The 20,853-nt window shown below is 38.4% G+C and overlaps 1 protein-coding gene across 5 annotated transcripts in view; it reads right to left on the minus strand.

Annotated features, from left to right (window-relative positions):
* The window catches only part of LOC140453638 (disks large-associated protein 2-like), a 723,320-nt gene that overhangs the window by 527,044 nt on the left and 175,423 nt on the right, over positions 1-20,853 (minus strand). For all 5 annotated transcript variants that reach the window (XM_072548503.1, XM_072548501.1, XM_072548502.1 and 2 more), the window contains exon 3: positions 11,527-11,638. The gene's annotated coding sequence lies outside the window, so the exon portion shown is untranslated. The remainder of the gene's footprint in view (positions 1-11,526; positions 11,639-20,853) is intronic.

Genomic DNA, 20,853 nt, shown 5'->3' on the forward strand with positions numbered 1-20,853 from the left:
CATATGTAAGTATAGACAGGATAGATCGAGTGAATCCTTAGAAGAGTATAAAGGAAGTAGGAGTATACTTAAGAGGGAAATCAGGAGGGCAAAAAGAGGACATGAGATAGCTTTGGCAAATAGAATTAAGGAGAATCCAAAGAGCTTTTACAAATACATTAAGGACAAAAGGGTAACTAGGGAGAGAATAGGGCTTTTCAAAGATCAGCAAGGTGGTCTTTGTGTGGAGCATAGAAAATGGGGGAGATACTAAATGAGTATTTTGCATCAGTATTTATTGTGGAAAAGGATATGGAACATATAGAGTGTAGAGAAATAGATGGTGACACCTTGCAAAATGTCAATATTACAGAGGAGGAAGTGCTGGATGTCTTGAAACACATAAAGATGGATAAATCCCCAGGACCTGATCAGGTGTACTCGAGAACTCTGTTTGAAGCTAGAGAAGTGATTGCTGGGCCTCTTGTTGAGAGATTTGTTTCATCGATAGTCACAGGTGAGGTGCCGGAAGACTGGAGGTTGGCTAATGTGGTGCCACTGTTTAAGAAGAGTGGTAAGGACATGCCAGGGAACTATAGACCAGTGAGCTTGACGTCGGTGGTGGGCAAGTTGATGAAGGGAATCCTGTGGGACAGGATGTACATGTATTTGGAAAGGGAAGGACTGATTTGGGATAGTCAACATGGCTTTGTACGTGGGAAATCATGTCTCACAAACATGATTGAGTTTTTTGAGGAAGTAACAAAGAGGATTGATGAGGGCAGAGCAAGAGATGTGATCTATATGGGCTTCAGTAAGGTGTTCGAAAAGGTTCCCCATGGGAGACTCATTAGCCAGGTTAGATCTCACAGAATGCAGGGAGAACTAGCCATTTGGATATAGAACTGGCTCAAAGGTAGAAGACAGAGAGTGGTGGCAGAGGAATGTTTTTCAGACTGGAGGCCTGTGACCAGTGGAGTGCCACAAGCGTTGGTGCTGGGTCCTCTACTTTTTATCATTTACATAAATGATTTGGATGCGAGCAGAAGAGGTATAGTTAGTAAGTTTGCAGATGACACCAAAATTGGAGGTATAGTGGACAGCGAAGAGGGTTACCTCAGATCACAACAGGATCTTGACCAGATGGGCCAATGGGCTGAGAAGTGGCAGATGGAGTTTAATTCAGATAAATGCAAGGTGCTACATTTTGGGAAAGCAAATCTTAGCAGGACTTATACACATAATGGTAAAGTCCTAGGGAGTGTTGCTAAACAAAGAGACCTTGGAGTGCAGGTTCATAACTCTTTGAAAGTGGAGTCACAGGTAGATAGGATAGTGAAGAAGGCGTTTGGTATGCTTTCTTTTATTGGTCAGAGTATTGAGTACAGGAGTTAGGAGGTGATGTTGCGGCTGTACAGGACACTGGTTAGGGCACTGTTAGAACATTGCATGTAATTCTGGTCTCCTTCCTTTTGGAAAGATGTTGTGAAACTTGAAAGGGTTCAGTAAAGATTTACGAGGATGTTGCCAGAGTTGGAGGATTTAAGCTAGAGGGAGAGGCTGAACAGACTGGGACTGTTTCCCCGCAGCATCGGAGGCTGAGGGGTGACCTTGTAGAGGTTTACAAAATTGAGGGGCATGGATAGGATAAATAGGCAAAGTCTTTTTCCTGGGTTGGGGAGTCCAGAACTGGAGGGCATAGGTTTAGGGTGAGAGGGAAAAGATATAAAAGAGACCTACGGGACAACTTTTTCACACAGAGGGTGGTACGTGTATGGAATGAGCTGCCAGAGGAAGAGGTGGAGGCTGGTACAATTGCAACATTTAAGAGGCATTTGGATGGGAATATGAATAGGAAGGGTTTGGAGGGATATGGGCCAGGTGCTGGGGGGTGGTACTAGATTGGTTTGAGATATCTTGTCGGCATGGATGGGTTGGACCGAAGGGTCTGTTTCCATGCTGTACATCTCTGTGACTCTATGACTCTACTTTAATCCACTTGTTATCCAATCAACATTCATCAGTCATACAGTATAAATGTTGGTTCCCCCTTAAATTGTCCTGATGAGTGAAAGATAAAAAAGCTTCAATAAAATTAATGCAATACTCAAGATCTGTACCAACAAATGGCAAATTACTAAACATGGACCATAAAAGAATCTGGGGTTATGTTCTACTGTATTAATGAGCCCTCTGGTGATAACTTTCACGTCAGTAACATACGTGTTTTGACACAGTTTATTTTTGATAAGGAAAGAACCAAAAAAAATTCTTGATATCAACTACTGGTTGCTTGGTAAGAAGTAAAGTGGGTTGGCAAATGGTGAGAATATATGTTTATTGAAAGCCAAAAATACCATGAGATAGGATACCGTCTGATTCCTTTTCATGGTATCTTCTTCCAACTCCCCACCATGTATTAGCCCAACACTGATTTTTCAATCTCACTGCTTCAAGGGAAGACACGCAATGGTACAAGTGTACAATCAAAAGACTTTCATTAACATAACACCTCATCACAACTCGAAAACAGCGTAAAGGGATTCAGAAGCAAAAAAAAACCTTGAATTACGTCACAGTTGTTGAGCAGGCAAACGTAGCAATAATTCTGTAGATAGAAAGATCCCACAAAAAGCAATGAGATGGTGATGGGAAAACTTATGACGAATTTTGATAGAATCAGAGGGACAGACGGTTTTGATTGGCAGAGGTCAGGTAAGAGGACCTGGATTTAGTATAATTGACAGAAACGAAAGACAGAATATGAGGAGAATTACTGTTACACATTCATCCAGATCTGGGATGCGCTACTTGAGAAAGGGTGTTGACAGTAGTAGATAGGCCAACGTTAAGGACATTTAAATGGTCATTGCATAAACATATGGAAGAAAATTGAATAGGTTAGATGGGCTTCAGCTTGGTTTCACAGGTTGGTGCAACATCAAGAGCCGAAGGGCATATAATGTGCTGTAATGTTCTATGTTCTTGAGCAGGTTCAACAATGACCTTGAAAAAGGAACTGGACAAATGTGTGAAGGGGAAAAATATCCAGGGTCTTAGAGAAAGACTAGGGCAGTGAAGACGACTGGTCAGCACACTCAAAGTGATTGCATACAACAATCTTCCTCCTCTACCAAACAATTCTGTGATTACACAAAGTATAAAGGCACTACAAATGCAATCACAGTTTGCAGTCTTGCCAAATAAATGAGCCTGTATGCATTATGGAACCATGTCTTAGCATATGCCAATGTACTCAAGGAGGATGCAGAGACAACGGAGGTCAAGATTTGGAAGGTAAGGGGTCATGAAAAGCTGTTTATGAAGCTTTGTAGTGCGATTTGAATACAGATTTTTTTCACCTCTATTTAAACAATATTAAACCAGAATTTGATGCTCAAAGAATGGTAAAGCTATTGGGGCAAAACATTATTTGTATCTGAATAGTATGGTAACATTGGACAGGGAAATTAGGAACATAGGATCCAGTGTCAGCCATTCAGCCCATTAAGCCTGACCCTCAAATCAAGTTGATGGTAGATCATTTCCTTGATTTTCCCGCATTATCTCCATACCCAATAATGTCACAAGCTCCTCAGTCTTTAATGGCCTGAGCCATATCCTGAGATTATGTCACCTAAAATAGTCACCAACCTGGGAAAGTGTCCTATCTATATCTACTCTGTCATACCTTCCAAGAAGTTTGTTAAGTTTCAATGAGAATATCTCACATCTTCAAAATTCTAGTGAATACAAACCCAGTTTTGTCAATCTCTCTTCATAAAACAATTTCAACATCCAAGGTAGTAAATGAGTAAATCTCCACTTTACACCCTCTGTGACAAGTATATCCCCCTTTGGATACTATAAAACTGCATACAACATTCCAGGTGAGATCTCACCAAGGCTCTATACAACTGCAACATGACATCTTCTGTTCTGAATTCCCCTTGGAATGTATGCCAATACACAATGCACCTTCCTAATTACTTGCTCCACGTATGCGCTAGCTTCCAATGACTCTTGGCAAGGTCACTCAGATCTCTTTGGAAACCTGCACTTCCCAACCTCTCACCATCTAAAACCCTTCAGCTTTTTAACTTCATATTTATTTACATTTGCTTCCTTTTGCTTTTATAGCAATCATGAAATCTTATTATTCAGGTTTAGATGTTTTTCAGAGACATATTACAGATACGTTTTTTTTTCAAGTTACTTCCATTTTGCCTCGTTTACAATCTCTGACTTAAATCAAATCTTTCTTTCCCAATCTTAACTATTTTTTCAGCCTGCTTCTCATCCCTTCTTTGGTTTAATTTCCGACATTTAAGTTTAATCGGTTAAGAAGATACACTGTTTGTTTAACTGTTCACTCAGGCTCCAGATGTGTGTTCCCCTCAATGTGCTGCCATTAGCTTGCACTTTCTGGACAAAATTGCTTGGGTTGAAGGCAATTGGTTAAGTCTAGCGACTGGGGGTTCGGGTTAGATGCTCTGTACAGCAAGGTCTAGTCCAAGAATTAATTTATTAACAACACGTGCATATTGTAGAACTGTGAACTCCAAATTGTCCACTTGTCAATTAGTCCTATAATTTACTTTTTACACAATGAATTTGTATCTGAAAATCCTAAACCATCAATTCACATGGAATGCTTTTAGGTGCAACCATCAGTATTAATCTTACTATTAAAGGAAACTGAGCTGCTCCAGGGTCTTATTAGAAAACATAGGTCACTTGCCATACTGAAAGGGCTTCATGCTTCTATTAGAGGAGTGCAGATGTGCAGTGATCTTGTCAATTACATCTAATAAGTAAAAAGGATATTTCTGGTCCACAATTTATGAAAGCCACTTTTATACTGTATTAAAATATCTTCTAAGAATTGCATGACCTTAGTGTCTTGCTTTAATCAAATTTAAATCTGCACTTTTTGCTGCCCTGTGACCAAAGAGAAAACTGTAAGATCAAACTACAGCAGTTCAAGACAACAGCTTACCACCATCTTCTCCAGGGCAGTTAGGAATGGGCAATCCACGAGGCAGTGATGCCAACAACCCATGAAGGAATACAGATATATTTGATTTTCAGATATAAATGCTCCACCTAATGTACTCAGGAACAAATCGCAAAATAACAAACTGGTCAGTCTACGTGTGAAAACCCTCTTAGCAAATTCCATGTTTAATTTAGGTACTTGCATTATAGTGTATTGTTGCATCTGTGTGACAGAATGGAATGCTGCATTTTCACATGATCGTTGAGGTAAACCGGAGTTGGAAAATCAAGCCATTGCAAGTGCTGATATTGTTGACATGCCAACCCAAACTCTTCCCCTTAATGACTGCCCCAAGATTCAGCTCGAGCTGACATTGATGTGTGAAACCTCGGTGCATTGTTTGATCTCAAACAGATCTTCAAGACTTTCAAGCTGTTATCCAGACACACCTACTTCCATGATATCAGTGCACTTTCTCTCCAATGCATCTATAAGCTCCATTTCCTCTGTCCGCTACTTGTCAGGACCTTGAGCAACATAAACCTGAATACAAGAGAAAGTCTCTCCCTTGAACCTCTCCTACACAAAGCCTCATGTATCCAATGCACCTTTCTGTACAAAGTCATGCTGACTCTCTGTCCTTTACTTCAGCAATTTTCAAAATCCCATCCTTAATTTTAGATTCATCAATAACATTTCTCTATGCTATCTCTGCAACTTCCTCCAGTCCCAAGCAATATATTGCACTGTTTGATCCTATAACACTGACATTTTCAAGAGCATTGAAAAGGTCATTCGCCTTTTGGCTCTCCGTATTTCCAAAAATCTCCTTAAAACAACTCCAGCTCCAAGTTCAGTACCAGTTACTTATCCTTCCCCACTATCAAAACTGTCCCTGAAATACTTAAAGTCTAATCTGCTTTGTACCGTAGTACATTGCATACAATCGTTGACATTTTAAGCCACTGTGTGCATGCTGGACAAGTAGCCATCCACCTCAGTCCTGTTCATCCCAATTTCCATCTCTTGGTGAGCAGCTTTACAAGGTTATGACACTTCAATGAATATTACAACAAGAGTAGGCCATTCAGCCCAGTGAGTCTGCTTCCCCATTCACTTAGATTGTAGCTCATCATCTACGTTAATGCCACCTTCCCACAACATATTCTCATCACTTGATGTCAGTAGATTCCAAAACTCTATCAAGATCCATCTTAAACATGCTCATCATTTGAGTTTCCACCTCCCTCTAGGGCAAAGAATTCCAAAGATTCACCACTCTGAGCGAATAAATCACTCATCTCAGTCTTAAATGCCCTACTCCTCATTCTGAGATTATCTCTTCTGATTCTAGACTCACCACATAAGGGAAATAGTTGAGAGTATTGTGCTGGAAAAGAACAGCAGGCCTGGCAGCATCCAAAGAGCAGGAGAATCGATGTTTGGGCATAAACACATCATCAGGGATCATTCCTGGTGAAGGGTTCATGCCTGAAACATCTATTCTCCTGCTCCTCAGGTGCTGTCTGATCTGCTGTGCTTTTCCAGCACCACACTCTCAAATGTGATCTCCAGCATTTGCAGTCCTCACTTTCTCTTAAATATGGAAAAGACTCTATCCACAACTACTTCATCATGCCTCTAAGAACTTCCTAACTTTCAATGAGATAATTTCTTATTCTTCTTGATGACAGAGAATGCAGACTCAATTCCCTCTATCTCTCGTCATAAGGATATCTTGCTATCCCAGGGTAAACTTCGATTGTACTTCCACAATGGTAACTACATCGCTTTGGAGTTAAGGAAGCCAAAAAAATTGTACTTATTCACTTAGAGGATGGTGAATCTTTGGAATTCTCTACCCCAAAGGGCTGTGGAAGCTCAGTCACTGAACAGGTTCAAGAGAGAAATTCAGACACAGCCTCATCAAAGCTCCATATAACTGCAGCAACACATCTTCTGACCTTAAATCTCTTTGCAATGAAGGCCAACATACAATTGGCCTTCCTTATTGATTGTTGCTCTTGCAAGCTATCATTGAGAAGCTCATGATTAACTCCATATGGGATCCTTTTATATAGCAACACTTCACAACCTCTTCCCATTTCAGAAATATTCTGGCCTTCTGTTTCATTTTACAATGAAAAAGTGTCATATCCATTCACATTACATTCCTTCTGCCATTTTTTGCTCATGCACTTTGTCTATCCAAGTCCCCTTGAAACCTCTTTGTTCGATCTTCAAATTACTTTCCAACCCAGTTTACTGTCATCAGTAACTCTGCAATAATTACATTTTGTCCCCACATTCAAATGATATCTATACCTTGTGAACAGCATGGACCTAGTCCTGATGCTTACACTACCCCGATTTCCTCCAGACCCATGTAATATATTGCACCCTTTGATCCTATAACACTGACATTTTCTGGAGCAGTAAAAGAGCCCTTCATCATTTGGCTCTCTGTATTTCCAAAGCCTACTTAAAAACAATTCCAATTCCAAGTTCAATAACAGTTGCTTAATCTTCCCCACCATCAAAACCTCCACTAAAATCTGCTTAAAGTCTTGTATGTTTTGTATCTTGGTACACTGCATACAATCACAGAAATTTATAGCACAGAAGGAGACCAATCAGCTTACCATCCTGAAAATGACCTACTTCTTCTTCCTCCCTACTTTTTGTCTGATAATCAGTTCTCAATCCATACTAGCTATTATCCCCATTCCAATGTGCTCTGATATTGTTTATCGACTTCTTGTGGGACTTTACCAAAAGTCCTTCTGAAAATCCAAAGATACTACACCCACTGGTTTTCCTTTACCATGTTACAAGTTACATCCTCAAAAAACTTTGACAGGTTTGTCAAACACGATTTCCCTTGCAAATGATTCATCTTGACACAGTCCAATATTGTCATTAATTTCAAAGTATCCAGTTATCAGTTAATAGACTCATTTAATAGTTAATACCATTTAATAAACTAACATTTTCACTACAACTGATGTCAAACTAACAGGTCTATGTTTCCCAATTCTCCCTCTCCTTCACTTCATAAATAGTGGGGTTACATTTTCTACTTTCTATTCAGCAGGAATATTTCTAGAGTCTGCAGAATTTTGGAAGATATCCACAAATGTACTCAGTATCTCAATAGACACCTCCTGCTTAATTAAATCCCTTGCTGTCTCCAGGCCTGGAAAATTCTCCCCATTAATTTGACTTTTCTGCTTGGTAGTAATTGACTGAATGTTTCTTATCTGAACATGAAAGGCACAAACATAAAATCAAATCAGTGCATATGATCATGTATTAAGTAGATTTGTTCAGTTTCTTTCTCTGAAAGACCTTTAATTTTAAATTTTAAAGGTAATTTTAACCTTTGGTGATGGTGTAAAATTAAAATTCGATGAAAACCAATGAAGCATTCACATCAAACAAAAAACACACCCAATTATCAAAATCTTTCGAAAGCTTAAAGCTTATGGTATAACATTGTGACAAATTAGTAGAGGTCACATGTTCAACAATGATGCTGATTATTTTTATTTACGAATCAAAAATACAATTAGTCACATCTGGATTTCCAATTAGCTACAAGTACAAAAGCTAACCATCGTAAAAGTACAAAGTTAAAAATCACATGGCACCACAACAACAACACACACAACCATCTGACGAAGGAGCAGCGCTCCGAAAGCTGGTGCTTCCAAATAAACCTGTTGTACTATAACCTGATGTGTGATTTTTAACTTTGTAGTGTTGTTGCTTGCTTATTTACCATATTTTAATGAATGTACAATGAAACTGCTCAAGGGCGGACAATTTTCAGATCCCGCACATTGTTAACACCCTTTGATTAGGTAAACCTTCCCTTCTCTTCAGCTGGAAACTTGTGCTTTTTTTCCGTCTTTGATATATTCACATTCAGTTCAAATGCCTTTACTTTCTGTGCCTTGGACTAGGGAGCTGTCATAGGTAATGTTATGAAATAAAGTTAAGATTTACCACCAAACCAGAAGCTTGGAAGATAGATCAGCTTCCTGTCCCATTCCACTAATAGCATATCAAGCAGGTTACAAAATAGCTAATATTATAAGTCTAACAATTTCCATTTTAGTAGAACTATTTTCTCTCTTTGGGATTCAGCAACAATTTTTTAAAAAGCAGTTTTTGTTCTCTACAATCTCAAAGTTCCATTCTTAATGCATGACCTTAACCTCAATAACTAGTTTCTTACAGAAATCTGTGTACAGAAGCTGATAATGTGTTTCCTGCTGCCCCAAGACACAACTGTATTGAAATGAACAAATGAGCCCGTGGCCTTAGATTAGCTTATTACCATATTGAAACATTGCGACTTGGATCTGAATCGCTGTAAATTTGGGCAGAATTTGGGTTGCTAATTGTATTTGAGGCACTGTTTGACTTGGAAAAAAGATATTTTGCAGTGCTGTTTTTCATTTGTATATTCAAACAGTCATTTGAGACCCAATACTGGAATAAAACATATTTTTGAATTTATATGGGGTGTAGTACATAGTTATTGTCACCAAAAAAAATGCTATTTTTATGCTTGATTTTCTCTGAAGTGTTCCAAAAAACCAGCCATAATTAATATAAAATAAGCCTCAAAAAGACTTACACATCATAGTGCACAGACTCCTGGTAAATTCAGTCCTTGTATTACACTGGAGTGGGCTAGGGGCACTGGGTATCAAAAAGGCTTCAGACCTTCACAATCAATGACACAATAATGACCAGTTTCTGACGCACTTTAGTGTCTCTGGCCGCAGTCATCACATACATCAAACCCTGCTGTCTCATGCTTCACTACCACGTTCATTCCGGATTGGTAAATTGTAAATTCAGAACAATTCTATAGCACAAAATAATTGAATGTCTGTAATGAGTCAATTATTTTTCAAAAGAATCCTTTGTACTGAAGAAGAAAGGCTTTGATCTTGGAACAGGTCGACTCTGAACGGTATGCTCTGCCCCATTCATCCTTTTGAGCCCATGTTGACTGTGGCAACATACATACTGAAGCTGGCACACAAGAAAGCAGCACATAGTTGCCTTATTTTGAAAAGCCTGACCAAATTCAGAGCAAAGGTAATATTATAATTTATGTCCAATGTCCAGGTTGAATTCAATCAATGATTTTGAAGTCAGATTATCTCTTGGACTCAATCATTAAAGAATGTAGGAATAACAACATAATTATAATCTGTGTCCATACCAAGAGAGTAGTTTAGAATCTATAATACAAATCAAATATATAACTATATGCTCCAAGAAGGACCATCCATTTTAAGTGTCACATAATACACGTCGAGATGTTCACCCCTCATCCAACCCTGAGATTCCACTGTTTCTTATTTCCCAATCTAGCAGACGTCAAAACTCTTATGATAATTTACAAATTCCTCTTTGATTCCTCCCCCACCTCCCCCCATGCAATGTTTGTTTACGTTCCAACCTGACCTAGGGTTCCTGACATATTAATGAATTGAAACCTGCAATCCATTCTAAAAGATGAAAGACTTAACAGCAATCTCGGTTTGTTCAATATATCATATCAGTTGCATGACACTCTGGTCTTGTGCTATACATTCTGTGTCTTATGATCCTACCCCACTAGTTATCTGATGAAGGAACAGTGCTCCGAAAGCTAATGCTTCTAAATAAACCTGTTGGACTATAACCTGGTGTTGTGCGATTTTTAACTTTGTCCAACACCAGCACTTCCTCATCATCCCTGACTATGAGACTCTACTATGTTTCCAACTTGCACTTGACCAGGCCTCTACAAGATCTTTGCATCAGTACCTTTCTTTACCTTGCTATTTTGCTTTATGCTTTTAAATACACCCCAAGAATTTGGGGGACTTTCTTAAAAATATTGTCACTACTTTCTCACTTATAAATGACAGTTAGAGCATTTTATTAAAAATACACTGTGCACAAATAAGGTAGAGTTGCTGTAAATTGTAGAATTGGTTCATTGAAATTTAAGCAGGTACCAACTGTGGCCAATAATTAGCTTTGTTAAGATTAAAGGACTCATAATACAGATTGACGCAAGCATTTCCCATTTAAAATAAAACAAGGAAAGATTTCAAAATCCTGATACCACACTTGGCTAGTTATTCCATGTGCTTTCATGGCTCTAGCAGTTCAGAAACCATTAGATTCTGTCTTCATCTAGAAGTACTCATCCTTATAATAATCCATACATGGATCTTAGCTAAATATTTATTCAAACTGTGTTAACATATACAGCATTAAATGTTCCAGTGGGGAGTCTATTCTATTACATTCCTCTCTATTTTGAGTCCAAAAGCTTCTAATCTAAAACTTTGCCAAAGGAATGTTAACTTTACATCAAATAAATTTGCAATTACAGCTGGACGATCTTAGTTCTGAGAATTCCCTAGGAACAGAGAATTTACTATACCCTTTTATATAGGATCTGTTTCTGATAGAGTGTGTGGTTAAATGGAGACATAAAAAAAAGAAAATAAGAGAAGGAATAAAATACTAACAAGCTGATTCAATCTTGTACACCCCATAAAGATTAGTACTGATTGAGATTGGTGAGAGAGTCACTTGCCGGTACTTTATCACAAAATGATGCACATTTTGGAGGACAGGAACCTAAAATGAAAAAGAAAGGAATAGAATTAGCTTTTAAAACATTTACAGTGCAAAAGTATAACTCCATAATTGATCACTAAGGGCAGACATGATCTGTGCTGCAACACTCTCAAGCTGGTAAAATAGTTTACCAGCAATATGCAGATACAGGCTGTGGTATTGGAAGGTTGGCTCTCCAAGGGAAAAGCAGATGTTAATCATGACCATTAATTAGCTTTGTCCAGATTAATCGACTCATAATTCAAATTTATGCTGTCATTACTAATTTAAAATAAAACAAGGCAAAAGTACAAATTTATGAGAACATACATAGCTGGTTATCCTCCATGGCTTTCATGGTCCCAATGTTTAATAGTGTTACCTTAAAATATCCCAACATAATGGTATTAGAAATTACTCATGTAGAACAGTTGAAAATGATACAATTGAGCCCATTTCCCAAATCATTGTGGTCACACTTAATTGTATCAAGCTCCGAGTGGAAGGTCAATTACTCCCTTATCCGGGAAGTACACAAAGTCAAAGACAGATCATCCAGATCCAATTTTATGAATGTCTATGGCAGCCAACTATGAAGTAACATTGGAAGAAGTCTAAAAACAGGTCATCCCATACAGTCAATTATTCTCTCAGTCAAAGATTTTTGTCTTTACTCACAAGCAAAAATTTGACAGAGCTTCCAACTCATTTTCACCAAATTTATTTCAAGTCATTTGGGTTCTATAAAGAGTGGATGGGCAATTCCTCAAAATTATCCACCTGGCAAGGAAGACTAAGAATTCTTCTGGATATGACAAGATGATTCAAAGAAGAAAAATGAAACTCTCTCATTCTCATAAGATGTAAATAATGAAAATTGTTTTTATTCACAGCTTTCTGCTTCAATTTGCTTTGCATGTGCTACTGTGTGACATCCAGAGGTTGTGAAAGGTTTAATGTAATTTTGTTTTAGGATATGCTCATGAGATTACTGATACTACACCAAATTAGTTACTCTACTGGCAAATTATGCAACAGATAGAGGGACTGAATGGTTTAATTTGGTCTTAAGTTCCTATTAAAGTGATGACTTTAACTGATCAAGAGTCTTTGGATTTATGACAACATCAAATTAATGATCCAAATGCAGTATGGAATAGTGATAGTGCAAAAGTCAAAGAGGGGAAATGTTCCTACGTTACAATCTAGAGAACTTCTGACAGTAGTATCTATTGAGAAGTGAGGCCCTACAAGATCTGGTTCTTAGGTATAAGGTTCTTAGGGCCAAGTGGTTCATGTGTCAGTGGGTGAGCATTTCAGGACAGAGTTCATCATAATGTAAGATTTAGGGTGGCACTGGAAAAGAAAAATAAAGTCCACATAAGAAGAATTAACCAGAGGAGACTTCAATGCGACAATCACAGAGCTGGCCTGAACAGACTAGAACTAAGGGTTGATGGGATAAATAGTAGCTGAACAATGGGCTACATGCAAAGAAAGAGATAGTTCAGACATTAACATAAAGAAGAGAAAGTGTGTTTACGACAGGTGTCAGGTATCAATTACAACTGACAACCAAGCTGAATACAGAGGGCTCGGAAGAAAGATGAAAAGCAAATCAGGGAAGTTAAAAGGGGTTATGTAAAAAAAGAAGAGACTGGCAGCTGACAAAAAAAGGCAATTCCAACATTTTCTAAAGGAACATAAACTGTAAAAAATGTGGTAGAATAAGGAGTGGGGAAATTATGGGCCGATAGGGAGTTCACCACATGAATGTAGGGGGCATGGCTAAAGTATTAAATGGATCAGTTACATTCATGTTTACCAAGGAAGCTGTTATCATGGCCTGGTTAGTAACAAAGAAGAAAATTCACTTAACAGAAGTGTTTAAACCAGATTTTAAAAAAGTAGTACTGGATAAGCAATCATTACTTAAATTTGACAAGGCACTGGGATCAGAAGGAACGGATCCAAAAGATATTGAAGCAATTAAAAGTGGATATTGCAGTGGCATGAGCAACAATTTTCCAATCTTTCTCAGATACAGGGATGTTGCTAGAATACTAGGGAATTAGAGACATAGTGCCCTTGTTCAAAAAAGGTTGCAATAATAGACCAGTCAGTGGAAATTGGATGTTAATAAAACTTTTAGAAATAATAATTCATAATAGAATTAATAGTCACATGAACAAATGTGGAGACCAAGCAAGGTGAGATAGCACAGATTTCTTAAGGAAAAGTTTTATCTAATTAGCTTGCTGGTGGTTTTGAAGTCATAATAAAAAGGATCGATGAATATAATGCTGTTGATTTTGTATATAGACTGTCACAACGCCTTGATACAGTGTCTGTTATAATCAAAAGGGGATAAGTACATAGTTATTCGAGCCCAAGTTTTCCATAGGTTAAAACATAAATAAAAATGATACCAAGTTCCAATATATACAATCATGTGTTTTATATTAGGCATGCAATGAGAAGATCGACCAACCAGCTTTCTTTAATAAACACAAATCTATAAATTTATTATATTACAATACCTAAAGATGCAGAATTGATTAATGTACAATTGTAAGATGAAAATATAAAAATATTTACTCCTGTCAATTACATAAATCATCCACAGAAGCACTTCAATTATGAGGGAAAACCATTTCTCTCTGCATCACATTTTGGCCAAGCCAGGAACCCTTTCCATCAGGACAAGTCAGGCCAAGTCCTTCTGGTATTGAATCACTCCATTTTCCACCTGAACAAAGGCATTCTTTTGTCCTTCTCACACCAACCTCTTGCTCAAACTATTTGCATTTCTAACTTTTCCCAGTTTCAATATTAAAATAGTCAACTTAAAGCATCAATTGTTTCCATGCACACAGATGCTGACTGATGTGTGCACTTATTAAATTTGAAGGCAATTTCCTGATATGTTGACAATTCACCACTAAGAGTTGGACAAACTACAATGAAAGTTTGTGTGGCTTTGGCAATGACTTTTATTGTGTAGATGGAAGGACAAAGAAGCTTGTTATCAAGCTAACTGAAGACTATAGTGTTTCATCAAATTGCACCAGAATCGCACTGTGGGTTCATTAGCTAACTTCTTTTGATAAATAATCATTTTATGTCACAATCAGTAATCTGAACAATTCATGTCAATTCCATGGTTTATAATCAGATACTATTTTTACCTTATGCCAGCTACAAATAAAAAGCCAAAGAATTTCAGGGATTGATCTTCATATTCTCCTTTTAAATCCGTCTCTTGTAGTATTTCCATGACAACTGTCTTTTGGAGTGGTAACATTGCTGCTGCAGCAATGTTAACAAATTTTAATGTTTAACCCAATGCTATTTTGCAACAAATAGCATTACAACATGTCATTTTGAAAGGGCTTTGGAAGTAATAATTAGGTTTGTGTGTTAAATTGCTTATGAATGAAACTATCGTTCACTGATTCATAGGTCGCAGGACAATTCTTTTAAAGTTGGCAGGTTGTGGTAATTGAGGAAGATGTAGCAATTGCTGCAAAAGCGGATGTTTTAGAGTCATAGAGATGTACAGGACAGAAACAGACCCTTCAGTCCCACTCTTCCATGTTGACTAGATATCCTAAATTAACCTAGACTCATTACTCAGCATTTGGTCCATATCCCTCTAAACCCTTCCTATTCATATACCCATCCAGATGCCTTTTAAATGTTGTAATTGTACCAGCCTCCACCACTTCCTCTGGCAGCTCATTCCATACACGTACCACTTTCTGTCCCTTTAAAATCTTTCCTCTCTCACATTAAACCTATGCTCTTTAGTTTTGGACTCTCCCATCCCAAAGAAAAGCCCTTGTCTATTTACCCTACCCATATCCCTCATGATTTTATAAACCACGATAAGGTCATCCCTCAGCCTCCGACACTCCAGGGAAAATAGCCCCACCCTATTCAGCTTCTCCCTGTAGCTCAAACCATCCAACCCTGGCAACATTCTTGTAAATCTTTTCTGAATCCTTTCAACTTTCACAACATTCTTCCCATTGCAGGAAGACCAGGATTGCACACTATTCCAAAAGTGGCCTAACCATGGGTGAATAAAAGCAGAATCTAAATTGTTTTTTCTAATTTTTAACTTGCAGAATGTACTCATCTGTGTCTAAACTTTTGTTCATGTAGGAAACAATTATCACCCATTACTGGGGTGAAATTACAAATCACATGAATTCTATTTACCTGAATAGTTAAATGCAACACATTTTCAGCTGATTAAGTTGTGGATTAGCTTTAAGATTTTAACAACTGATTCACTGCAAAACGCAGCCAAGGACAGTTCAACTTAATTTGCTCAACAAAGTCAGATTAATTTGTTTCTGTCCAATTTAATTTCAAAGAACTTCAAGAGCTGTTCCCTCAACTATTTTCTGGTGTGTTTCACTACTTTCCATACAGTATTTGGTCATTTTAACTTGTTGTTAAGAAATTTCATATCACAATAAATGTGGATTTTGTTAGTGCCCTGTATAAACTCTTAGTATTCATCTAATCCATCTAAGACAATCATTTTCCCAGAGGTTTAGAAATATCCCTCTAGATCAATTTCTGCTTCCAGTTCTCCAATATTGTTCAGCATACTCTGTGCATTTGCATTCATGCATTTTAACTTTACCCTTTTCACTTTCTTGCTCACTAGAAGGCAACTATCTCTTGAAGAGTCGTCTAGACTTGAAATGTTACTTTGCTTTCTCTCTCCATGGTTGCTGTCTGAACCGTTGTGAATCTCCAGCATTTGTTGTTTTCAGTACAGATTCCAGCATCTACAGTAATTTGCAACTATTTCTTTGTTCATTGTCAACACTCGAGCTTTTCTTCACCTCCTTTTCCCCATTCCCCATCTTCTCTCTTGCTGATTCTTCTAAAACTAGGCCCATTAGTGAACTCATCCTTAAGTTTAAATCCACCCGCAACATTATTTACTCTCTAAGCCAGCTGATTAATTCCATTTCTGTTCAGCTCCTCATTGTCTACCTGCACTCCAGTCCAGTTGCTTACTGCTGTTAATAATTAGTCTATAGAATGTGTCCGCTATAATAAATTTTCCCCTACAAACCTTAATCTTGAACTAAGAACCAAATAGCTGGCCATTTGTGTCATTGCAGGACATAGAAGGATAATTCTAAGCACTCCATACCTCCAAAACACATTAATTATTTGGACACCAGTCATTGTTTATGTGCTGCTGGCATTGCAAAGCACACAGTATGGAGAGGGAGAATCAGAAGATACTTAAGTGTGCTCACCCCGTATTCTGGTGCCTTACTGGAGCACACAGTGAAGAGTTGCTCTTGGCTCATGTCATCATTCCAATGTGTCAGAAAAGCACCACAGTTTCTCAGTAATCAACCTCAAATTAGTCCCTAGCCCATGAGCAAAGGAAGCCTACTTTAGATAGTAGTAATCATACCTCTAAATCTGATGCTTGTGTGTTCAAGTCCCACTTCAGCTCCTGAGCACATAATCTAGACTGATACTTAGCACTGTACTGTTGAATTGCATAAAATCATATACCTAGTCTATAAGGATTCCATAATCTTTCATTCAAACAAGAGAATTATCCTGAGTAAAATTTAACCAACATCATAAATGCAAATTAAAAATCGGCAATGTCCCAATCAAATTGATTCTTCACTCTTTGGCCTATTACACAGATTACAAAATGGCAACTACCATCTGTACTTTTCAAATGACATTCTGCAAAAGAGTGCAGGAGTCATTCAGACAAGCAGACTGTCAGTGTCCATGATTATTTTCCTGCCTTATCAGTATGGTGCATTCCATTAAGTATTGGAAACATCAGTGCAGCCATCAGAGCTTTTGCAGCCAACTGAGCCTTAAATTCATTACGAAATAACTACAAAATACTCATGAAATTATTAGTGCAAGACATGATAGGAGATCTCAGTTGGCAGGAATTAATCTGCTCAAATGAGGGTACTGTATACCAGTCAATGAACCCCTTTAGTTCCACTGCACAGACCTGTCAATTTCTAGTTTGGGATTGAAAGAGGCCACGATTGGGCTTTACCAAGATTCAACGTTCCAACAGTCTCAGTCCAATCTCTCAACAACTGCCAGCCCATGCAAAGATGAGAGCCCCTCATTATTAAAAGCATTATCTAGAGGCTCAAGTTCACTCAGGTATCCCGGGCCAAAGGTGAACAAGGCCAGGACTGAGATCACAGGAGAAAAGGTCAAAGATTGGCTTTCAGTGCACTCATTCTCCTGCTTCCTGTGGCAAGGTTCCTCAATCATTTCCGTGCCGGATAACCAAGCAACACCCCCATCGATCCCAACCCCACCTCGCCCAAACCAGGGAGGCCACTGGATAAACACCCAGGTTTGTACAGACATTAGAAAGCATAGGAATATCATATAGCTCCCATTTAATCCCCAAGGTCCAATGGAATCACTGTAGTTTGATGGGTGTAAATTAATGGTCACATAATTGACATGCTGCCACCAGCATCAGTCCCTCCTATCCTCCTTTGAATCAAGGACAGATTTAAACTTGGCTGGTGGGGGCCCTGTTCCATGATTAACTGACAAGAATATCACGTTCCCATCACAATAGGTTGTATTAAATTCTGACTAATGATTTCAAAACTGCACAATTATTTTGGAGCCCTGTGGATGTTTGGAATCCATGATATCTTGGTTCTTGAGGTCCATCACAGCATTCAGTCCCTCAGCAGTGAACATCTGACTTTATTTTCACTCTAGGGTACTCATTATGCTTTATCTAACATGCCGTATCATTGAACCTTCTGTTGAAAAAGAGCTCAGACTGTTTTCCAGCTTTGATAACATCAAAAGAAGATCATTCTTTGCAGTTCTACAGCAGCAAGCATTCAAGACCAGCTGTAAACTGGCATCAGATGAGCAGAAAGCACTCAGGATAGTTGCTTCCCATTAATTCCACGGGTTCTTAGTCCAAGACAAATGGGTCAGCCACTTTGTTGCTAATTAGGAATTATTCAGACTTGCACAGACAAACCCAAAATTTTCCATCGAATGTTGCTTGTTGGTAACAGATTAATACTACCAGGAAAAAAATTAACAATATCTTGGTCCAATCAATTAAATTCACATCTTCCTTCACAGTACTATTTTTCTGCCCAATATTTAATGACATGAAAATTTGTGAATAAGTAAAGGCCAATTCAGCCAGTCAAGTCCATGTTCAAAATCCATCTTCTGTTGCTCTTTCAAACTGATTAGATGTTTAATTTCATCTTAAACATTTTTAAGCGATTGTGCATTTGCCAAGTGTAGTAGTAATAGTCTATGGGTGAGGAGATATCTTAGATTAGATTTGATTCCCCATAGTGTGGAAACACGGCCTTCGGCCCAACCAGTCCACACCTACCCTCCGAAGAGTAACCCACCCAGACCCATTTCCCTCTGACTAATGCACCTAAAGCTACGGACAATTTAGCATGGCCCATTCATCTGACCTGCACATCTTTGTGACTGTGGGAGGAAACAGGAGCACCCGGAGGAAACCCACGGTGACACAGGGAGAATGTGCAAACTCCATACAGACAGTTGCCTGAGGCTGGAATCGAACCTGGGACCCTGGTGCTGTGAGGCAGCAGTGCTAACCACTGAGCTACCATGCCACCCCTATACAGTATACTTTTTGAGTATACAGTAACTTGGAGGTGTACAGTTCATATTTGTATCCAGAAACAAAAACAGAAGTTGTTTGAAAAGCTCATCAGGTCTGGCAGCATCTGTCGAGAAAAATTAGAGTTAATGTTTCAGGTTGAGTGACCCTTCCTCAGAATGGACACTGAACCCGAAATGTTAAGTCTGATTTCACTCCACTGATGCTGCTAGACCTGCTGAGTTTTTCCAGTAATTTGTGTTTTTGTTTTTGATTTACAGCATCTGCAGTTCTTTCGGCGTTTATTTACATGTATGCCCTTTCATTCTTCATACTTTCTGGCTGCAGAATTTTTAAAAAAATTTCCATATTGATATTTATGATGCAAATGCAAATTACTGCAGATGGTCAAAATGTGAACTAACAACAGAAAAAACTCAGGCAGCACACCCAGTGAGAGAAAAACAAAGTTCATATTTCATACCTGTGACCTTTCATCAGAACTGGAAAGCGTGCAGAAGAAATTTACAAGGATGTTGCCTGGACTCAAGGGATTGAGTTGAAAAGGAGGCATTGGAGAAGCTATGGCTCTTTTATTTACAGCATAGGAGACTGAGGGGGGTATCTAAGAGAAGGGTATCAGATCACGAGAGGCATTAACTTGGTGAATGCGTTCAGGCTTTTTCCCAGGGTTGGGGAAATCGAGGCCTAGAGCCATCAGTTTAAGGTAAGTGGGGAAAGACTAAATAGGGACCTGAGGGGCAACTGTTTTTACACTGACTGTGGTATGCATATGGAATGAGCTGCCAGCAGAGATGGTTGAGGCGGGTACATTAACAACATTTTAAAAACATTTGGATAAATACATGGACAGAAAGGTTTAGAAGGATACGGGACGATTCTAGGGAGATGGGTTAGCACGGATGGACATTTGGTCGGCCTGGACCAGTTTGAGCCAAAGGGCCCGTCTCCATACTGTAGAACTCTGTGACTGTATAACTGCTCAAACCTGAAATGTTAACTTTGAATACTTTTATGTTTTTCAAAATTCATTCCACACGTTTTTTTCCAAATCTTTTTGTGAATGAGATTATATTGTCCTTTCACCAGTTGATCTATAATGACAGATTCTCCATCTTAACCTGAATGAAACATCACTTATCAGCCAGCTAAAGTATGGGCCTTGCTTTAAAATACATAACTGAAACAGGAACAATTTAAAGCTAAAACTAATTGAATCAATAATTTGTTTGAAATAAATTACTTGTGACTTCACTTCATAATCTAATTTCAATTTGTAAGCATATTCTTAAACACACCGAAACTATACTGAATAGAACAGTTTTAGCACTGAGAGCAGTGGGAAACCACAGCATCACACGAAACACGGAGAAACAAAACAATTATGGCTCAGGAGACAAAGCAGAGTCAGCCATTTTGAGACACAATTGACATGAAAAACAAAATCAAAGTACAAAAGAGCCAACGAGATTTGCAAAGAGAATCACCAACATTTCCAAATCTGTTTCCTGGAGTGAGCAATAATTGATGTAGGCACATGAAGCAACAGCATAGAGAAGCA

The sequence above is a fragment of the Chiloscyllium punctatum genome, chromosome 27 (assembly GCF_047496795.1).
Source record: "Chiloscyllium punctatum isolate Juve2018m chromosome 27, sChiPun1.3, whole genome shotgun sequence".
NCBI lineage: Eukaryota > Metazoa > Chordata > Chondrichthyes > Orectolobiformes > Hemiscylliidae > Chiloscyllium > Chiloscyllium punctatum.